This window comes from Arachis ipaensis, chromosome B3, assembly GCF_059453495.1.
Source record: "Arachis ipaensis isolate K30076 ecotype BB chromosome B3, ASM5945349v1, whole genome shotgun sequence".
In the NCBI taxonomy this organism is placed as follows: domain Eukaryota; kingdom Viridiplantae; phylum Streptophyta; class Magnoliopsida; order Fabales; family Fabaceae; genus Arachis; species Arachis ipaensis.
In genome coordinates, this window is record NC_142438.1 from 29,995,905 (window position 1) to 30,016,957 (window position 21,053).

The 21,053-nt window shown below is 39.3% G+C and overlaps 1 non-coding gene across 1 annotated transcript; it reads left to right on the forward strand.

The window, feature by feature from the left end:
* The first annotated feature begins 20,722 nt into the window (after nucleotides 1-20,722).
* On the forward strand, nucleotides 20,723-20,829 carry LOC148570174 (small nucleolar RNA R71). Its single transcript, XR_015908406.1, has one exon. It is a non-coding gene; the product is annotated as a small nucleolar RNA R71 (small nucleolar RNA).
* The last annotated feature ends 224 nt before the right edge of the window (nucleotides 20,830-21,053 follow it).

Consider the following 21,053-nt stretch of genomic DNA (forward strand, 5'->3'; position numbering starts at 1 on the left):
TTTCAATCAACTCCCCATCAAGTTAGGGAACTACTCGCTCATTGTAAATATAAAATTTATAACAAGAGAAAGGGAATTAAAGAAAGACATGATAAATAATGATCAAAAGATTAATTGAAAATAAAAATAATTCTTGTATTAATAAATGTTAAAATAATCCAATAGTAAAGTTAAGTAAATTAAGGAACATGGAAGAGTAAGAGACAAGTAAAGAGAACGAACTAGAATGTCGAAGTCTTGATGAGGCAATAACTCTTCTCAATATCCCAATGCAAAAACAATGAAAAATAACGAATCCTGAAAACTATGAATGTGTAGAGAGAAAACTTAGAGGAGGAGTAAAACTAGATCTGAAAAACTAAAACTATGCGGAATGAATGTTGTTTTTGGTTTCTGCATGTTCTGTGGCTCTAGTCTGCTTTTCTGGGCCGAAAATTGGGTCAAAATAAGGCCCAAAATTGCCCCCAGCGATTCTGCAAATTATGCAGATCGCGCATGTCACGCGGACGCGTCATTCAGGCGGATGCGTCATTCGGCGTTTCGCTTTGCCACGCAAGTGCGTCGTCCATGCTTTCGCGTCACTTGTGCAGTTTCCAATTCGCGCGGCCGCGTCATCCATGCGGTCGCGTCATTGCGATTTCCTCTCTTCCATGCGGTCGCGTCATCCATGCGGCCGCGTTGCTTCTCGCTGGTTATCTCCTCAATTTCTTGTGTTCCTTCTATTTTTGCAAGCTTCCTTTCCAATCTCTAACTCATTCATGCCCTATAAAGCCTGAAACACTTAACACACAGATCACGGCATCGAATGGAATAAAGGAAAAATAAAATACATAATTAAAAGTCTCTAGAAAGTAAGTTTTCAATCATGCAATAATTTTAGGAAGGAATTATAAATGCATGCTTATTTAATGAATAAGTGGGTAAAGATCATGATAAAACCACACAATTAAACACAATATAAACCATAAAATAGTAGTTTATCAACCTCCCCACACTTAAACATTAGCATGTCCTCATGCTTAGTTGAAGGAGATAAAATGAATGAGTAAGAACATGTAAAACCTATGAAATGCAATGCAACCTATATATATGAATGCAACTATATGATTTTTGTCCACTTGATCAAAAGTAAGTAAGCTCTTCAAAACAATTACAAATCAAATTCCACTAACTCAATTCTTATATAGTAAGAACAAATAAAAATGCAAGAAGATAGCTCATGAAAGCAGGGAATATAATATTTCAAGCATGGAACCCTCACTGATGATGTATGTACACTCTAGTCTCTCTAGTGTATAGGGTCATCACTCTATCCTTCTCTAATCATGCTCTCTAGTTTTTTTGTTCTTCTCCTAACCAATCAACAACATTTAATATACCAATGCAAACATCATGAGGTCTTTTCAAGGTTGTAATGGGGCCAAGGTAAGGGTAAGGATACATATATGGCTAAGTAAGCTTATAAATTGAATCTTTAATTAACCCAAGCTTTAACATAAGCTATATATATTCTATATAACTTTAGAATTCATACCTAGCTACCCAGAAATCTCTTTCGCATCCATACTCATGTTTCAACCTTTTGTTTTAATTTTATCATACATGCATTGATATTTGAATGCTTGATTCAGCATTGGGATAATTTTGTCCCCTTATTTATTTATTGAGTATTTTTGAATTTTTTTTTCAACATAAACACAAACATAAACATAGCTTATCAATGCACATAGAGTTTTAATTCTTATAGTTTCACATGAGTAGGTATCCAAATTCCCATTATATTATCATAACACATTCCCTTATTGTCTTTTGCTTCCACAATTTCCCATACTTAAATAACACACACAATTCTATCTTAAGCTAACCAAAGATTCAATTTGGGATATATAATTGTTTTTCCGCTTAAGGCTAGTAATGTGATAAAATATATAACAAATGGGATTTACAGGCTCAAAGTGGCTAACAAAGGTAATTGAAAGGGTAGGCTTTATTTGGATAAGTGAGCTAAACAAATAATGGCCTCAATTATATGCAAACATATAAATATACTAAACATTGGACATATAGGATGAAACAAAATATAGATTACAATCATAGAGAAGTAAACACACAAGAATAAAATAATTATGGTTAAATAATGTAACCATTCATAAAGGCTCAAATCTCACACATTGTGTGTTCTTTAGCTCAAAAATCATGTTCCAAATACAACTTTAAGCAAATTTAACATAAAAGTTTTAATTAAAATTAGTGAAATTTTGTTCCAAAGATAGGGTCTTAGAAGAAACTTATTGTCTTTTCAATCAAGCAGAACATGCATGCAACTAATCTATTACTATACAATTTATCCTATTCTATAAAAGAAAAATCTAACTAAATATCCTAATTTATTGGTGCTAGGGAAGAGAAATTACCTCCGGAAGTTAGGTACTGACTGACCTCCCCACACTTAAGGCTTTGCACCATCCTCGGTGCCATCTGTCAAGAACAAAGGTGGGCTGGTAGCAGTATCTCGACAGTCGGGACCATCATGGCTCCCTGTGCTGGTAAAAGAAGTGGAGTCTGGGGTGTCTGAGTCCTTGAATTTTCCCAGGATAAGCTCTTTGAGGTATGTGAATCGGCGCTTGTTACGGCGCTCTCACATCTTAGCTTTCTGTTCTTGCCGATCTAACTTTTCAAGTATCTGATGGAGCAGTTGGGCTGTTGTAGGTGCCTGTGGTGTTGAAGAAGGAATATCTTTCAACTGGTTCAGTAGGCTGGCTAATAGTGGCTGCTGGAAGTCGAAGGTACTTCCCGTTGGGGACATACTGATCATCCCGTAGAAGCATGGCTTTGGTGTCCCCAGCTCTGTAGGAGACTCTGGCTGCTGAGATAAGATCTGAGACCAGGGCTGGAAAAGGTAAGTTGTCCGCGATTTGTACGTGTCCCATGGCATTCCGGATATGTCTTGGTAGATTCAGAGGTTGGTCTGTAAGGATGCACCATAGTAGAACGGCCATGTCCGCAGTGAAGGAGGACTTGTGAGTGCTCGAAAAGACGTAATGGGACATAATCTGTGCCCATACGCGAGCCTCCAAGGTAAGTGCTGAAGCCGAAATTCCCTTAGGGCGGGTACGATGGTATCTGTAGATCCATCTGCTGCCAGGTAGTGCGATAACTCTGAGAACGACGTCCCAGTCAAATTGGTACAGCTGGCGCTTGAGTGCGGCTTCTTAAAAGGCGTCCAATCCTTTCGAAACAGGGGGAAGACCTAGAGCTTTTTGAATGGCTTCTTTAGTAATGGGGACTTGCTTTTGACGGACATAGACAGACTGCAGGGTTGGCAGGTGGAAGTTGGAGTAGAACTCGACTACCCAAGAAAGATTGACCTGCTTTGGCTGTCTCTGTAGGAAACCCCATTGTCTTCGGGCAATTTGCGGCTCAACAAAGGTAGCAATATTGGGTGGGAGGAGAAGAAGGTATTCGTTGTTGTAACTCCTTTCAGCCAAGATGGGAAACATCTGCTCACAGTAGCGATTGGGGAATCGCGCAGTGTCCTTTGCTGGGAAGGCTTTTTCTTTATCATCAACCTTTATGATCCTCTTAATCTTCTTTGTTGAGGGCTTTACCGCAGTTGAAGAGGGTTCTGCCACTAATGCTCTTTTTGTACCTCTTCTTGCTGGTTGTTTGGGGGTAGCTTTCTCCTTTTCTTTCTTGGTGGCCATCCTGAAAAAGGGAAGAGAAAGTAAATTAAATTTAAAGGGGTGAAGCAAGGAAGAGGGTGATGTAAGTGATAATCAATGCACAATAAAGAAGAACGACGTTAACACATTGTCCGGATTACATGTGAAAAGTTCATCAATGGAAATATAGCAAGTGCATGTAGGACAATGAAATGCAAGAGGTTTATTGGCATGCAGGCAAAGGCATGAGTAGCATAGATCAAGCATTCAATGTCCAATTTAAATATGTTATCACTCGTAACTAACCATCACATTTGTATTGACAATTAAATTCAATGAATAAAATAGTAAAGGGAATTTGTGAAAAGCAAGCATTGAATATGAGAGTAGAAAAATGTAAAGAAGTTCATAATGCCATATGGGCTTTTTCACAAACACATAGCATGCATGTAGAAGAAGTTCTTGAAAATAAGAATTTGAACATGCAAGTAATCCCTTAAAAAGCAATATATAAGTGTCAAACAAATTTACAACAATTCACAAGCATATAATAATAATTACTCACATAAATTGATAACACCAAGTAAAAAGGAGAAAGAAAGAAAAAGAAAAGATGAATATAGAAGGTAAAAAGAAAAGAAAAGAAGATGGCATATAAAAATAAGAATAATAATAGAAAAGTAAGGAGGGAAGGAGAAAGAAAAACCTTGTTAATGGGGGTGAGAGAGAGTAAAAAGTGAGAAAGAAGGAAGAAGGGAGGAAGGGAAGGAGAAGAAATAAGGAGGGAAAAGAGAAAATAGGATTTGGGGGGAAAAAGATATGATAATTGGCAAATTAGGAAAACTATGCGGCGCAAGCGACGCGGTCACGTGGGGCACGCGGTCACGCGACTTGCGTTGAATTGGATTGACGCGGTCGCGTGACCCGTTTTAGGCTAATGGTGCGAGGGTAGCCTCGCACTCGCACAACTCTGTTCAAAATCATATTAGTGCCAAAATTTAAGTGACGCGATCGCGTGGGCATGCGATCGCGTGAGTGGGCTTAGAATGATATGACGCGGTCGCGTGGAAAGGATTATGCGTTCAGCACCAATCTAGCACCACTCTCGCACAACTTTCGGTCGTGCACCACTTTGACGTCGAAATCCTGGTCACACGGCCGCGTGGGGCACGCGGTCGCGTGGGAGGATATTATTCCCATATGACGCGGTCGCGTCAGCGACGCGGTCGCGTGGGACGATTTGTGCGATTGGCACGCCTCCAGCCACGCTCTCGCATGACTCTCTGTTCGTTTTTTTATTTTCTCCCATCTCCTTGCGATGCGGACGCGTCAATGAGGCGGTCGCATCGTGTGATTTTTTTAATTAAAATAAAGGTATGTAAATGCAAATGCACAAAATGTACTAATGAAGAGAAGAGTTATTCAATAAGAAAACTAAAAATAAAGAAAAGAACGATTATACCATGGTGGGTTGTCTCCCACCTAGCACTTTGCTTTAACGTCCGTAAGTTGGACGCTCCACTAGCTCAGTCTTTGGCTATGTGGGAATCTTCCAAGAGGAAGATCTCGAGCTCCTTGTTTTTCTTCAACTTCTCGCCATAGTACAGCTTTAAACGATGTCCATTAACCTTGATAAGTTCAGAGCTTGAAGGATGACTTAGGTGATAGACTCCGTACGGTTCGGCCTTCTCTACTCTGTATGGACCTTCCCATCTTGATCTCAACTTGCCTGGCATGAGCCTCAGTCGAGATTTATAGAGGAGGACTAAGTCCCCAGGTTGGAACTCTTTCCTCTTGATGTGCTGATCATGTACAGCCTTCATCTTCTCCTTGTATAGTCTTGAGTTCTCATAAGCTTCTAGGCGAAGGCTTTCCAGTTCCTGCAGTTGCAACTTCCTTTCAGCTCCGGCTTTTTCAATTCCCATGTTGCATTCCTTTACTGCCCAAAAGGCTTTGTGCTCTACTTCAACAGGGAGATGACAGGCTTTTCCATAAACTAAGTGGAAAAGACTCATCCCAATTGGTGTTTTGTATGCTGTTCTGTATGCCCAGAGTGCATCTTGTAGCCTGGTGCTCCAGTCTCTTCTATGAGGTTTGACTATCTTCTGCAAGATACGCTTTATCTCTCTATTTGACACCTCGGCTTGCCCATTAGTCTGAGGATGGTAGGCTGTTGCAACTTTATGAATTATCCCATGCTTCTTCATTAATCCTGTTAGTCTCCTGTTACAAAAATGGGTGCCTTGATCGCTCACGATTGCTCGTGGTGATCCAAAGCGACAAATAATGTGGTTTCTCACAAAGGAAACAACAGTGTTAGCATCATCATTGCGGGTAGGAATTGCTTCCACCCATTTGGAAACGTAATCCACAGCTAACAATATATAGAAATAACCATTAGAATTTGGAAATGGACCCATGAAGTCAATGCCCCAAACATAAAAAATTTCACAGAAAAGCATAATCTGTTGAGGCATCTCATCCCTCCTGGATATATTACCAAATTTCTGGCATGGGAAACAAGATCTACAAAATTCAGCAGCGTCCCTAAAAAGAGTGGGCCACCAGAATCCACAGTCTAAGATTTTTCTAGCAGTTCTTTGAGAGCCAAAACGTCCTCCACTCTCAGATGAGTGACATGCCTCTAAGATGGATTGGAATTCTAATTGAGGCACACACCGTTTAATTACCTGGTCAGCGCCACATCTCCATAAATATGGGTCATCCCATATATAATATTTTGACTCGCTTTTCAGCTTGTCTCTTTGATGCTTAGAAAAGTTCGGAGGGAAGGTGCGGCTAACTAGATAATTAGCTACAAGTGCATACCAAGGGACTATCTCAGATACTGCTTGCAGGTTATCAAATGGGAAATTATCAGCTATAGGAGTGGAGTCATCTGTAATATGTTCAAGGCGACTCAAGTGGTCTGCCACTAAATTCTGGTTACCACTCCTGTCCTTAATTTCCAAATCAAATTCTTGTAATAGCAGTATCCAACGTATAAGCCTTGGTTTGGACTCCTTTTTAGCTAATAAATACTTTAGAGCTGCGTGGTCTGAATACACTACTACTTTAGTACCAAGTAAATAGGCTCAAAATTTATCCAGAGCAAAAACAATAGCAAGAAGCTCTTTCTCAGTAGTAGTGTAATTCGACTGAGCGGCATTTAAAGTTTTAGATGCGTAAGCAATAACAAAAGGATCCGTACCTTCACGCTGAGCCAGGGCTGCTCCTACGGCATAGTTGGAAGCATCACACATTATTTCAAATGGTTAGCTCCAGTCTGGTCCTCTCACAATTGGAGCTTGAGTCAGGGCGGTTTTCAGCTTATCAAACGCTTGTTTGCAATTTTCACTGAACTTGAATTCAATATCTTTCTGCAGTAGTCTGGATAAGGGAAGTGCTACCTTAATGAACCTCCTATAAAAACCTGCATGGCCAAGGAAAAAACGGACCTCCCTCACAGAAGAGGGGTAAGGTAAACTAGAAATAACATCCACCTTTGCTGGATCTACAGAAATGCCAGTGTTAGACACAACATGTCCTAGTACAATCTCTTGTTTAACCATAAAGTGACATTTTTCAAAATTTAATACCAGGTTCGTACTGACACATCTATCCAATACTCTAGATAATCCATCTAAGCAAAGGCTAAAGGAATCGCCGTATACACTAAAATCATCCATAAAAACCTACATACAGTCCTCAATAAGATCAGAGAAAAGACTCATCATGCACCTTTGGAAAGTAGCTGGTGCATTGCACAAGCCAAAGGGCATTCTCTTGTAAGCATAAGTCCCAAAAGGACATGTAAAAGTGGTCTTTTCCTGATCCTCAGGAGCTATATGAATCTGGAAATAACCTGTGTAACCATCTAAAAAACAATAATGCGATTTACCTGACAGGCAATCCAGCATTTGATCAATGAATGGAAGAGGATAGTGATCCTTACGGGTTGCTTGGTTGAGGCGTCTGTAGTCAATGCAGACCCTCCAAGCATTCTGAACTCTGGTTGTCAGGAGCTCTCCATGCTCATTCTTCACTGCAGTGACTCCAGACTTCTTTGGCACCACTTATACTGGGCTTACCCATTCACTGTCTGAGATGGGATATATGATATCTGCCTCTAGTAGTCTGGTCACTTCCTTTTTGACAACCTCTAGGATAGTGGGGTTCAGTCTTCTCTGGGGTTGACGGACAGGTCTTGCTCCCTCTTCTAAAAATATCCTATGCTCACAGACTTGAGGATTGATGCCTACTATGTCTGCCAAATTCCAACCAATTGCCTTCTTGTGCCTCCTCAGCACACCAAGTAGCTGCTCTTCCTGTTGAGAAGTGAGTTCCCTTGCAATGATAACCGGGAACTTCTGCCCGTCTTCAAGGTAAGCATATTTGAGGTGTGGAGGAAGGGGTTTTAATTCTAGCTTCTGATCATGTTCAGGCTCTGGGTTGTCTGGAGCTGGTAACAGTGGTAAGGCACTGTCATTGTCCTCTGAGAATGTCCCCACACTTGGACTTTGTCCTGTGTTCTTCTCTTCAAATTCCTCCTGGTGAACTTCAGCCATGGTTTCATTTATAATGTCACACTTGAGGATAGAGTGATCCTCTGGAGGATGCTTCATAACTCCATTCAGATTGAAGATCACTACTCGGCCATCTATTTCAAAAGAGTATGTTCCTGAAAAAGCATCTAATTTAAACTTTGAGGTATTCAAGAATGGTCTTCCGAGTAGGATTGATGATGGTTTGTCTGAGTCATTTTGGGGCATTTCCAGGATATAAAAATAAGTGGAGAATGTGAGTTCCTTAATGCCCACTAAGACATCTTCAGCAACTCCAACCACTGTAATAATGCTTTTATCTGCTAACACAAAACGAGCTGCCGACCTTTTTAAGGGAGGGAGCCTCAAAATATCATATATAGACAAAGGCATTATACTTACACATGCTCCTAAATCACACATGCAATCAGAAAATACTACACCACCTATAGTACAATTAACCATACAAAGACCTGGGTCATTACACTTTTCAGGTAAACCTCCCATTAAAGCAGATATGGAACTTCCTAAGGGAATAGTTTCTAATTCATTAATTTTGTCTTTATGTATACATAAATCTTTTAGAAACTTTGCATACTTAGGTACCTGTTGAATGACATAAAAAAGGGGAACAATTACCTCGACCTTTTTGAATATCTCTACCATTTTGGGATCAGGTTCCAGCTGCTTCCTGGGCTTCCTTGCAAGTTGTGGAAATGGGATGGGAGTGGCGTTTTCTGCAGTGTCTGTGCCTTTTAGTGCTTCCTCATGTGGTTGCACTTCTTCTTCTTCAGCCACGTCCTGTATGTCCTTTTCTTCTTCAACATCTTCTATTTCCACTACCTCTTCAGCTGAGGCGTGTTCTGGTGGGCTTGTTTCCTCCTGATTCCTCTCCTGCAGTGTGGTTCCGGACCTCAGGGTGATGGTATTAATACCACCCTTGGGATTGGGTAATGGTTGAAAGGGAATTCCACTGGAGCTCAAAGATTGGTTATTGGAGTTATTCATTGATCCTATCTGGGAGACAAGAGCCCGCAAAGTAGCGGTCAGACCATTTAGAGTGGCATTAATGTTATTTTCTATGGTCTGTTGTCTCCGATCAATAGATTGTAGTAAGTCATCATTGGCAGATGCAGAAGGATGGGTAATTTGAGAGGTTTGCTGTAGGGTATTCTGTGGTCCTTGGGATTGCCTTAGGTGAGGTGCTCTGTAAAGCTGATTCTAATTCTGCTGCCTGTTGTTGTTATTATTCCACCTCTGATATCCCTGATTATCTCTGCCTCCTCTGTTGTTGTTGTCCCTCCAATTCTGGTTAGAATTGTACCCTTGATTGTACCCTGTTGTTGTTGTCCCTCTAATTCTTCCATCTCTTCATGCTGATGTCACTTTTGTTCGGAAAGAAAATCGATGGTGAAGTTTTCTACCTCCCTTGATGGTTCGGCAGAATGGTGCATTAGAAAGAGTAATCGATTTTCAATATTTTCTTCTTCAATTTCTCATTCAAAAGCTTTCTCTGGAGCTTCGGGTGTTGTAATTCTTGTATGGAGGTAGGATTTGATAATTTTGTACTGATTAAATATGATTTTGATAAGTGAATGTTGGTTCATTAATCATTGTTTCAGATTGATTGAAATTATATTGAATTTTGTTGATATATTGTTATTTTCTTGAGATTATGGTTCGGCCATGTGGGAATAACCCAGACCAAAGTATTTTGATGAACTTTTGGGATATTGTTATGTGAGGTATTGAGAAAAATTGATGAGGTCTGATGGCTGAGAGATTAAATCAAAAATTGTAAAAATTGGTAGTCGAAAAGCTCGAAAACAGATTTAATAATCAAGTGGAGGACTTAGAAAATGCTCAAGTAAAGTTTCAGTTTTCTTGATAAAGAATATCACCAACATTTATTATTTTTGAATATACGACTATTATTTTGATAAAAAGATTAGAATTAAAATAGTAATTAAATAAGTGTAGGGTAATGTGAGTAAAATGGATATTTTATAAAGGAACAAGGACATTTTTGATAATTATAATATATGTAAATTATTTTAGTAAATTCGTAAAATATGTTGAATTATATATATATATATATATATATATATATATATATATATATATATATATATATAAAAGTTCGAAAGTAAAGGGTAATTCCTAAAAGATTTAATGATAAGACTTTTAATAAGTAACTTTTTATTATTATCAAAATAATAATACTACTATTTTATTATTAATATTAGACTACTCATAATATTATAATTATTATTTTTTATTAAAGATATTATTTAAATTTGAATATTTGTTAATAGAAAAGTGAAATCGAAATCTTTCCTAAAAATTTTAAAAAGTTAAATTTAAACTAAGAATCTTATGATTCACCTGTCATAGAACACTTAGAGAAAGATAAAGGAAGAGTGTGAAGATAATTTGTGCTGATTGATGCATGAGCATCTTTAGTTTTTTCTTTATTATTTCTTTAAATGAAGTTAGTAATTTTCTTATTTTAATTGAAACTTTTATGCATTAATCAATATTTTTGGAGTTGCTTTAAGCTTTGGTATGTAGAAAATTGTGAAAAATTTTAGGCAAGAACCAAGAAAAGTGGGGTGCAAAAGGAATTAATTGACCAAAAAATTGGCGATTAGTTAATTAAGAAAAAATTAGGTTGTCAAGGAATTGAAATTTAATTATATATGATTTTGTTGTGATTGATCTTTGCATGCCTCAAATAAATGAACACATGAATTATTATCCTAGAGAGTAAACATCTTTGAAACCTTAACATTCTCATCATTATTGTTTTTATTCACTATTTTGCTATTTGTTTTGCCTCTGTTTATACATATGAATTTTCTACTTCTTTGTTTTTGATTTGTCTAATTGGAATGATCAACTAATCATTGTTACTTAGTCTTTTAATTCTCGTGAGAATGATAACCTATGTAAGAACAACAATTAAAATCGACCGTTTAGATAATATAAAATAATAATTTAATTGTCTGGAATAGGTTCGAAAAATTAGACATCTTAATTTAAAAATTTAACAGTGAGATTTGAATTCAATGAATTTTTCTGAGTGAGAAAATGTAAATTTTCTGCGAAAAATTACATAAAAATGCGTATCGGTAATTTAGCCGGCAGTACTTGCTAAGTCTATCTGGTATTGCATGAGAAAGAATAAAAACAGGAGTAAAAGACAAATAGGTCCCTGACCTTTTTAAACGTGGAAATTTTCATCCCTTAAAATTTAAAAATACATTTAAATCCCCCACCTTATAAAACGCGTGACATTAGACCCTTCCGTCGAGTTGGGGTTCAAAACGGCAACAGAACATGCTGACTGGAAGGGTAGAGTGTCAGGTGTCTGTTTTAGTTGCTAATGTGGATGGAGAACAAATTTTTAATGGACAAATTAGTCCTTGCGGCCATCATATGTTCTCTCTCTCTGTCGCAACTCACCTTGGTCCGACTCCGTCGCCGCTCTCATCGACTCTGCCACTGGCCGCTACCTCTCCTATGCTGATTTCATCCGCCGTTCAGAAACCCTAGCTGCCAACCTTACATCCCTCTTCACACTCTCCAAAAATGACACCACGTTGGTCCTCTCTCCAAACTTCTCTCCCAGTTCCTATCCTCTACTTCCTGCTCCTCTCCCTCGGCATCGTTGTTTTGCCGGCAAATCCACTTGCCACGCGCTCTGATCTCACGCGCATCATCCACCTTAGCAAAGCTACCATCGCATTCGCCAATTCATCAGTGGCTAACAACCTTCCCGATGAGTTCCGTCACGGAACTGTCCTCATTGACTCGCCCGAGTTCGAATCGCTCATGACAGTTCTCATATTGGGAATTGTTACCATACTGAGAACCTCCAGTTCTCATACCATATATTGTTGTTATTTTTTAGATGCAGGTCGCAACCCACCTAAGTAAGTTACAAATTGGTGACAGAGCAGAGGATGGCTTCACTTTATTTTGTATCTGATTTACTTTTGTTATAGTTATTCTCTCACCTTTTGTATAAGTATCACTTTGTTGCCTTAGAGACTAAACTTGAGAGATAAGATGTATATGTTGTCTTAAATTAAATACTCTGTATTGTCTGTATCAACTAGTCGGCTTAAACTCCGCGGGTTTCGGCTAGTATCCTTTTGACTACCATACTTATATATATCTATCTTGATTATTATTATATTATGTCTCATGTTGTATCTTGTGCCTTTACGCGTTTAGTGGTGCGGATTTTGTAACCACACTACTAACCGGCAAGTGCACCGGGTCGTACCAAGTAATACCTTACGTGAGTAAGGGTCGATCCCATGAGGATTGATAGATTAAACAACAATAGCGTTTGATAGGATTAGTTAGACAAACAGAAAATAGTGTTGGAAGTTCAAAAGCATTGAAAAGTAAATTCAAGAAGTTCAAAAAACAAGCAGCAAATGAGTTGTGAAATATATAGGGGAAAACAGTTAAGGCTTCAGAGTTATCTATTTTCTGGATTGACTATTCTTATTATTTTATTTTAATCATGTAAGATCTAATTTATGGCAACTATATGTGACTAGAGCCTAATTCCTTAGACCTTTCTAGTCTCCTCTAAAATTCATCAACAGCCAATTCCTTGGTCAATTAATTCCAATTAGGGGGTGAAGTTCAATTCTAGTTATATGCCACAAGAATCCTAATTATCCAAAAATAAAGGGATTATATGTCACGTATCCTGTTAAATACAAACAATTAGAAATTCAGGATAATATGTTTTCAAGCTGTTGTTCAAGTAAAGAGCTTTTCCAAGTTATACAAGAACTCAATTAGAACATGGGTCATACTTCCGTTCCACCCAAATTCATAAAATAAAGAACGAAAACAATTATTGAAATATAAATCAAAACATAAATTAAAATAGAAAAATAATAATATCAATCCATACAATAGACAGAGCTCCTAACCTTAACAATGGAGGATTAGTTGCTCATGAAATATGGAATGTAAATTTTTTGGAATAATGTTGTGGAATGTTCTTTTCCTCTTTTCTTTGAACCACCCTATTGGGATCCTTTTTATAACTAATCCTAATAATTTAAAAATCAAATTTCTAAAATTAAAATTAAAATAATATCTTTTCCTAAAATAAGATTTGAATTTAAATTCGAATTAATTAACAAGTCTTCAGCTGATGGGTGGGGACCACTTGATTTGTCCCTTCTGCAGCTTCTAATCTGTGACTTCTGGGCTAAGAACTGGGTCAAAACAGCCCAGAAATCGCCCCCAGCATTTTTTTGCATTTTCTGCACGTGGCGCATGTCACGTGTACGCGTCGATCACACGCACGCGTCGATGGTCCTTTTTCGCGAGTCACGCGAACGCGTCGGTCACGCGTTCGCATCATTTGTGTAGATTCTAGTCCACGCGTTCGTGTCAGGCACGCGATCGCGTCATTGCGATTTCCTCCATTCCGCGCGGTCGCGTAAGCCATGCGTCCGCGTCGGTATTTGCTGGTCATCTCCTTGGTTTCTTCTCTTTCTCTGCAGAAACTTCATCAAATCCATCCGAATACTACCTAAAATGAATAAAATTGCACAAAACTCAAAATAGCATCCATAGTGGCTAAAATATAATTAATTCTTAATTAAACTCAACAAGTTAGATGCAAATTCACTAGGAAAAGATAGGAAAGATGCTCAGGCATCACAACACCAAACTTAAACTGTTGCTTGTCCTCAAGCAACCAAAAACTAATATAAGCTTAGGATGTGAATTTGCATGAGAATGAGAGTTCGATTAAGCTCATGTCTCTTCTTATAGTGGGGTTTACAACTGCAAGCCTGAATAGTTTTGGCATCTCACTTTATCCTTTGAAGTTCAGAATGATTGGCATCCATAGGAACTCAGAATCCAGATAATGTTATTGATTCTCCTAGTTCAGTATGTTGATTCTTGAACACAGCTACTTTATGAGTCTTGGCCATGACCCTAAGCATTTTGTTTTCCAGTATTACCACCGGATACATAAATGCCACAGACACATAACTGGGTGAACCTTTTCAGATTGTGACTCAGCTTTGCTAGAGTCCCCAGTTAGAGGTGCCCAGAGTTCTTAAGCACACTCTTTTTGCTTTGGATCACGACTTTAACCGCTCAGTCTCAAGCTTTTCACTTGACACCTTCACGCCACAGGCACATGGTTAGGGACAGCTTGATTTAGCCGCTTAAGCCAGGATTTTATTCCTTTGGGCCCTCCTATCCATTAATGCTCGAAGCCTTGGATCCTTTTTACCCTTTGCCTTTTAGTTTAAAGGGTTATTGGCTTTTTCTGCTTGCTTTTTTTCTTTTTCTCTATTTGTATATTTTTTTCTATATATATATTTTTTTGCAAGCTTTGTATTTTTCACTGCTTTTTCTTGCTTCAAGAATCAATTTTATGATTTTTTAGATTATCAATAACATTTCTCTTTTTTTCATCATTCTTTCAAGAGCCAACAATTTTAACATTCATAAACTTCACTATAAAAAATATGCACTGTTCAAGCATTCATTCAGAATCACAGAAAATACCACCACATCTAAGTAAGTGAGACTACTCTAAAAATTAAATTCAAATTCTCATGCACTACATATGTTCTTCTTTCTTTTTGATTTCAAGCTTAGTGGGCATACATGAGACATCTTTCAGAATTAAAGCACTTAACAGAAAAATTAAACTATAACCTATGAATCTATTAGTAAAGGACCATGCAGTAAACAAAGCAAACTAGCAGAAAACCAGAACATTCATAATAAAAGCGGGAAGGAAAAAAATGAAAGGAACTCAACAACTTTAGTTATCTGAGCGATCATTTTATTCTTCAGGTTGTGCTCCTTTGTGAAGATGATTCGCCTCTCTTTTGGTGCCATAGGAATAAACAGAAAACCCTTAAGCGAAGCGTCAACACCAAACTTAAAGGTTTGCTTGTCCTCAAGCAAAGAAGAACCGAAAATAGAAAGAAACAAATATTATTATGAAATAAAAAAATTAAGAGGATAAAAGAATAAGCGAGAATAGGGATTGGGAGAGAGAGAGAAAGAAAACTGAGCGACGCAAACGACGCGTTCGCGTCATGTATGCGATCGCTACGTCGCGCATTCTTCATAATGACGCGTTAGCGTCAGGCACGCGTCCGCGTGCCCTAGATTTTATGCGATTCGCGCGAAGCCAGCCGTGCGCCCGCGTGACTTTCTGTTCGCATGGCTTGGGAGCCAAATTCTCATACGACACGTTCGCGTCGTGCATGCGCACGCATGGATGGCCATATGTGCAACTGACGCGAACGCGTCAGTCACGCGTCCGTGTGACCAAATTTGTGCTTTTAGCACACTTCTTACCCCAAGCCAGCATAACTCTCTGTCCAGACACCTTTTACATCGATTTTTCGGGTCACGCGTCCGCGTGGGTGACGCGCCCGCGTGAATGGCGAAAATCACAAACGACGGGAACGCGTGGGGTACGCGTTCACGTGGGATCGTCTTTGCTAAAGGCATGAGTCCAACGCCACTCCCACGCAACTCTCTGTCAATTTTCATTTTTCACGCACATATGATTGACGCGTCTGCGTCAATGACGCTTGCGCGTCATGTGCCTCTCCCACCCTTTTTTTTTTGAAATATAGCTTGAGGTGTTCGGTTCCTGGAAGAACATGGCTGCATGATCAGAAAATTAGTAAGAACTCAATAACAATAAAATAACTAAGAAAAATACTACTACGAAAAATAACTAAGGATACGAAATTGTCGGGTTGCCTCCCGACAAGCGCTTCTTTAATGTCACTAGCTTGACGGTAAGCTCTGCTAGTTCAGCAGATGAGTGGACCTCTGGCGATCAATCTCGCCTCCAAGATAGTGATTCAACCTCTGGCCATTCACTATAAATTTCCTGTCAGAATTCTCTTCCTGTATTTCCACATGACCGTACGGTGAAGCTCTGGTAACCACAAATGGTTCTGACCACCGGGATTTCAGCTTCCCAGGAAAGAATTTGAGCCTTGAATTGTATAGAAGCACTCTTTGTCCTAGCTTAAAGACTCTGATGGCAATCTTCTTGTCATGCAGTAGCTTGGTTCTCTCCTTATAGAGCTTGGCATTCTCATAGACTGAATATCTGAATTCATCAAGCTCATTCAACTGAAGCATCCGCTTAATTCCCGCAACTTCTGAATCAAGATTCAGGTACCTGATTGCCCAATAAGCCTTGTGCTCCAGCTCAACTGGCAAGTGACAGGCTTTGCCATAGACCAACTTATATGGGGACATGCCAATTGGAGTCTTGTATGCGGTCCGGTAAGCCCAGAGAGCATCATCAAGCTTCCTAGACCAGTCCTTTCTTGAAACACTGACGGTCTTCTCCAGAATCCTCTTAAGCTCCCTGTTGGAAACTTCAACCTGTCCACTAGTCTGAGGGTGATAGGGGGTTGCCATTTTATGACGGACTCCATATCTATGCAGAAGAGAGTCCAGTTGTCTGTTACAGAAGTGACTTCCTCCATCACTAATGAGTGTCCTTGGGACACCAAACCGGCTGAAGATATATCTCTGAAGAAAGCTCATTACCACCTTGGCATCATTGGTGGGCAAAGCCACAACTTCCACCCACTTGGACACATAGTCGACTGCCACTAGAATATAGTTGTTTGAATGTGAGGGTGGGAAAGGTCCCATGAAATCAATACCCCACACATCAAACAACTCAACCTCAAGAATCCCCTGCTGTGGCATTTCATGGTTGGCAGGGAGATTCATGGCTTTTTCACATCTGTCACAGTGCTTTACAAATTCTCTTGAGTCTCTGAAGAGAGTCGGCCAGTAAAACCCACTCTGAAGGACCTTTGTAGCTGTTCTTTCACCACCAAAGTGGCCTCCATACTCAGAACCATGACAGTGCCAAAGAATCTGCTGTTTTTCTTCATCTGGGACACACCCCCGGATAATTCCATCTGAACACCTTTTAAAAAGGTATGGTTCCTCCTAAATGTAGTACTTTGCATCAGTCAATAGCTTCTTCACTTGTTGCCTACTGTACTCCCTTGGGATAAAATTCATGGCCTTATAATTTGCAATGTCTACAAACCATAGAGCCTGCTGAATGAGGAACAATTGCTCATCTGAAAATGTCTCAGTTACAGCTGTGGGTGGTTGCACTCCTGCTTCAGGCTCAATTTTGGAGAGATGGTCAGCTACTTGATTTTCTGACCCTTTCCTGTCTTTTATCTCAATATCAAAATCCTGAAGGAGTAGCACCCATCTGATTAATCTTGGTTTAGAATCCTGCTTGGTTAGAAGGTACTTCAAAGCAGCATGGTCAGTATAAACAATAACCTTAGAACCGAGTAAATAGGACCTAAACTTATCAACAACATATCCAACAGCTAATAATTCCTTTTCTGTAGTTGTGTAATTCTTTTGAGCATCATTTAACATACGACTGGCATAATAAATGACATGTACAAGCTTACCATGCCTCTGTCCTAAAACAGCTCCTATAGCAAAATCACTAGCATCACACATTAATTCAAATGGTAAATCCCAGTCAGGGGGAGCTGTAATGGGAGCAGAGGTAAGGTTTGCTTTCAGAGTTTCAAAAGCATGCAGACAATCAGAATCAAAGACAAAAGGAACATCAACAACCAACATGTTGCTCAATGGTTTAACAATTTTAGAAAAATCTTTATAAATCTTCTATAAAATCCTGCATGACCCAAGAAATTCCTGATTGCCTTAACATTGGTTGGTGGTGGTAATTTTTCAATTACCTCCACCTTTGCTCTATCAACCTCAATCCTCTTACTTGAAATCCGGTGTCCAAGAACAATGCCTTCTGTAACCATAAAATGGCATTTTTCTCAATTTAAAACAAGGTTTGATTCTTGACACCGTTTCAAGATAAGAGATAAATGTTTAAGATAGGATTCAAAAGAATTACCAAAAACAGAAAAGTCATCCATAAATATCTCAATAAACTTTTCAACCATATCAGAAAAAATTGAAAGCATACACCTCTAAAAAGTTGCTGGAGCATTGCAAAGTCCAAATGGCATTCTCCTGTAGGCAAATACTCCAAAGGGGCATGTGAATGCTGTCTTCTCTTGATCTTGAGGGTCCACTGCAATTTGATTATATCCAGAATATCCATCTAGAAAACAATAAAAAGCATGACCAGCTAACCTCTCAAGCATCTAATCAATGAAAGGCAGGGGAAATGATCCTTCCTTGTAGCAGTGTTGAGCCTCCTGTAGTCTATGCACATTCTCCATCCTGTGACTGTTCTTGTAGGAATAAGCTCATTCTTTTCATTCTTGATCACCGTCATCCCTCCTTTCTTGGGAACTACCTGCACAGGACTTACCCAAGGACTGTCAAAAATAGGGTAAATAATACCTGCTTCCCATAATTTTATTATCTCTTTTGGACCACCTCTTTCATAGTTGGATTGAGTCTCCTTTGTGGTTGCACAACTGGTTTGGCATCATCTTCAAGGAGGATCTTGTGCATATACTTGGTTGGACTAATCCCTTTCAAATCACTAATAGTCCACCCAAGAGCTGTTTTATGGCTCTTGAGCACTGAAACAAGCGCCTCTTCCTCTTCAGGCTTCAGGGAAGAGCTAATAATTACTGGATATGAATCATTTCCACCCAAGAACACATATTTCAGAGAATGGGGTAAGGGTTTGAGCTCAATCTTGGGAGCTTCCTCCTCCTTGATTGGCGTGTTCATCGGCTCCTTTTGGGGTGGTGAATTGTCAACTTCAACTAATTCACACTCAGAAGTAGGATCCAGAACATCATCAAGTACCTCAGTTTCCAGTACTTCTTGAATAAGTGGTTCAATAAAATCTATTTTCATACACCCCTCAGAATCATTGGGGTTTTTGAGGGCTTCAAAAACATTTAGGACCACCTGTTCTTTGTTGACCCTCAGGGTTAATTCACCCTTTTGCACATCAATCAGAGCTCTACTTGTAGCTAAAAAGGGTCTACCAAGTATAATAGAGAGTTTTACCTCCTCTTCCATGTCTAATATAACAAAATCAACAGGGAAAATAAATGGTCCTACTTTAACAAGTAAATCCTCAACCACACCCACAGGTAATTTAATAGAAAGATAAGCAAGTTGAAGAGAAATACGAGTGGGTTTTACCTCCTCAAAAGTGGCATGAGGTTGATGCTAGCTCCAAGATCACATAAAGCTCTCTGAATGCCGACTTCTCCAATGGTGCAAGGAATGACAAAGCTCCCTGGGTCTGGCATCTTCTCAGGAAGGGTGTGTTGAATAATAGCACTGCATTCCTTGGTTAACACCACGGTTTCTTGCTCCTTCCAATTCCTCTTGTGGGTCAACAACTCTTTCATAAATTTAGCATAGAGAGGCATTTGCTCTAGAGCCTCTGCAAAAGGGATGTTGATCTGCAGCTTCTTGAAGACATCTAAAAATTTAGAGAATTGCTTTTTTTTGGACGCCTTCTGAAGCCTCTGAGGATATGGCATTTTTGGCTTGTATTCTGGGGCCTTTGGTAAGGTGGGATAAATGTCAAGAGAGTCAGAAAATGGGTTGTTTGCATGTTTAGGAGGGGCGTGCTCTATTTCTTCCTTCTTCTCCTCTGGAGCTTCCTTTTCAACTAGATCTTCATTGACCTTGGTCTCAAAACCAGCTACCTTACCACTTCTCAATTGAATGTCCTTGCAATCTTCTTTTGGGTTCACCACTGTATCACCAGGGAATGTATTTGAAGATCTTTCAGGTAATTGCTTGCTCATTTGACCCATTTGCACCTCCAAGTTTCTAATGGAGGCTCTAGTTTCTTGTATGAAACTCATCATCATCTCCCATTTAGAATCTTCTTGGGATTTAGAATTTACCTGCTGAGGTGGTTGTTGTTGCTAAGATTGAAATTGGCAGTTATTATAGTTGTTCTATTGAAAACTGCCCTGAGAACTATTGTTGAAGTTTTGAGGTCTCTGAGGTTGATCTCTCCACCCAAAATTTGGGTGATTCCTCCACTCCTGATTGAATGTCTTAGAATATGGATCATTGTTGGGATTTCTAGGACCACTCCCCATGTAGTTGACCTATTCAGAAGAGGGTTGAGCATAATCATAATTATCATTTTGAACAAAGTTACATGCCATGTCATAAGAGACTTCCTGTGATGGATTCTGGGTGTTGATAGCTGAGACTTGCATGCCACCCATCTGTTGAGTAAGTAGATTTATCTGCTAAGACATAAGCTTATTCTGAGCAAGAAGAGTATTAACAGCTTCTACTTCCAACACACCTCTCTTTTGAGAGGTCTCAGATTTCACAGGATTCCTGTTAGATGAGTAGAGATATTGGTTGCTTGCAACTAATTCAATCAGCTCAATAGTCTCCTCTGGTGTCTTCTTCTTGTGCAATGAACCGCGTGCAGAAGTATCTAAGCTCATCTTGGACATCTCACCCAAGCCTTCATAAAAGATATCCAGTTGGGTCCATTTGGAGAACATGTCTGGAGGGCATTGCCTAGTCAGTAGCTTGTACCTCTCCCAAGCTTCATAAAGAGTTTCACCCTCTTTCTGTCTGAAAGTATGAACCTCCAACCTAAGCTTAGTCAGCTTCTTTGGTGGGAAAAATTTAGTGAAAAATTCAGTAACGACCTTTTCCCAAGTATTCAGACTCTCCTTTGGTTGGGAATCTAGCCATAGCTTTGCTTTATCCCTCAGAGCAAACGGGAAAAGCATGAGTCTGTACACCTCTGGATTCACTCCATTTGTCTTCACAGTATCACATATCTGCAGAAAATCATATATGAACTGATTTGGATCTTCATGAG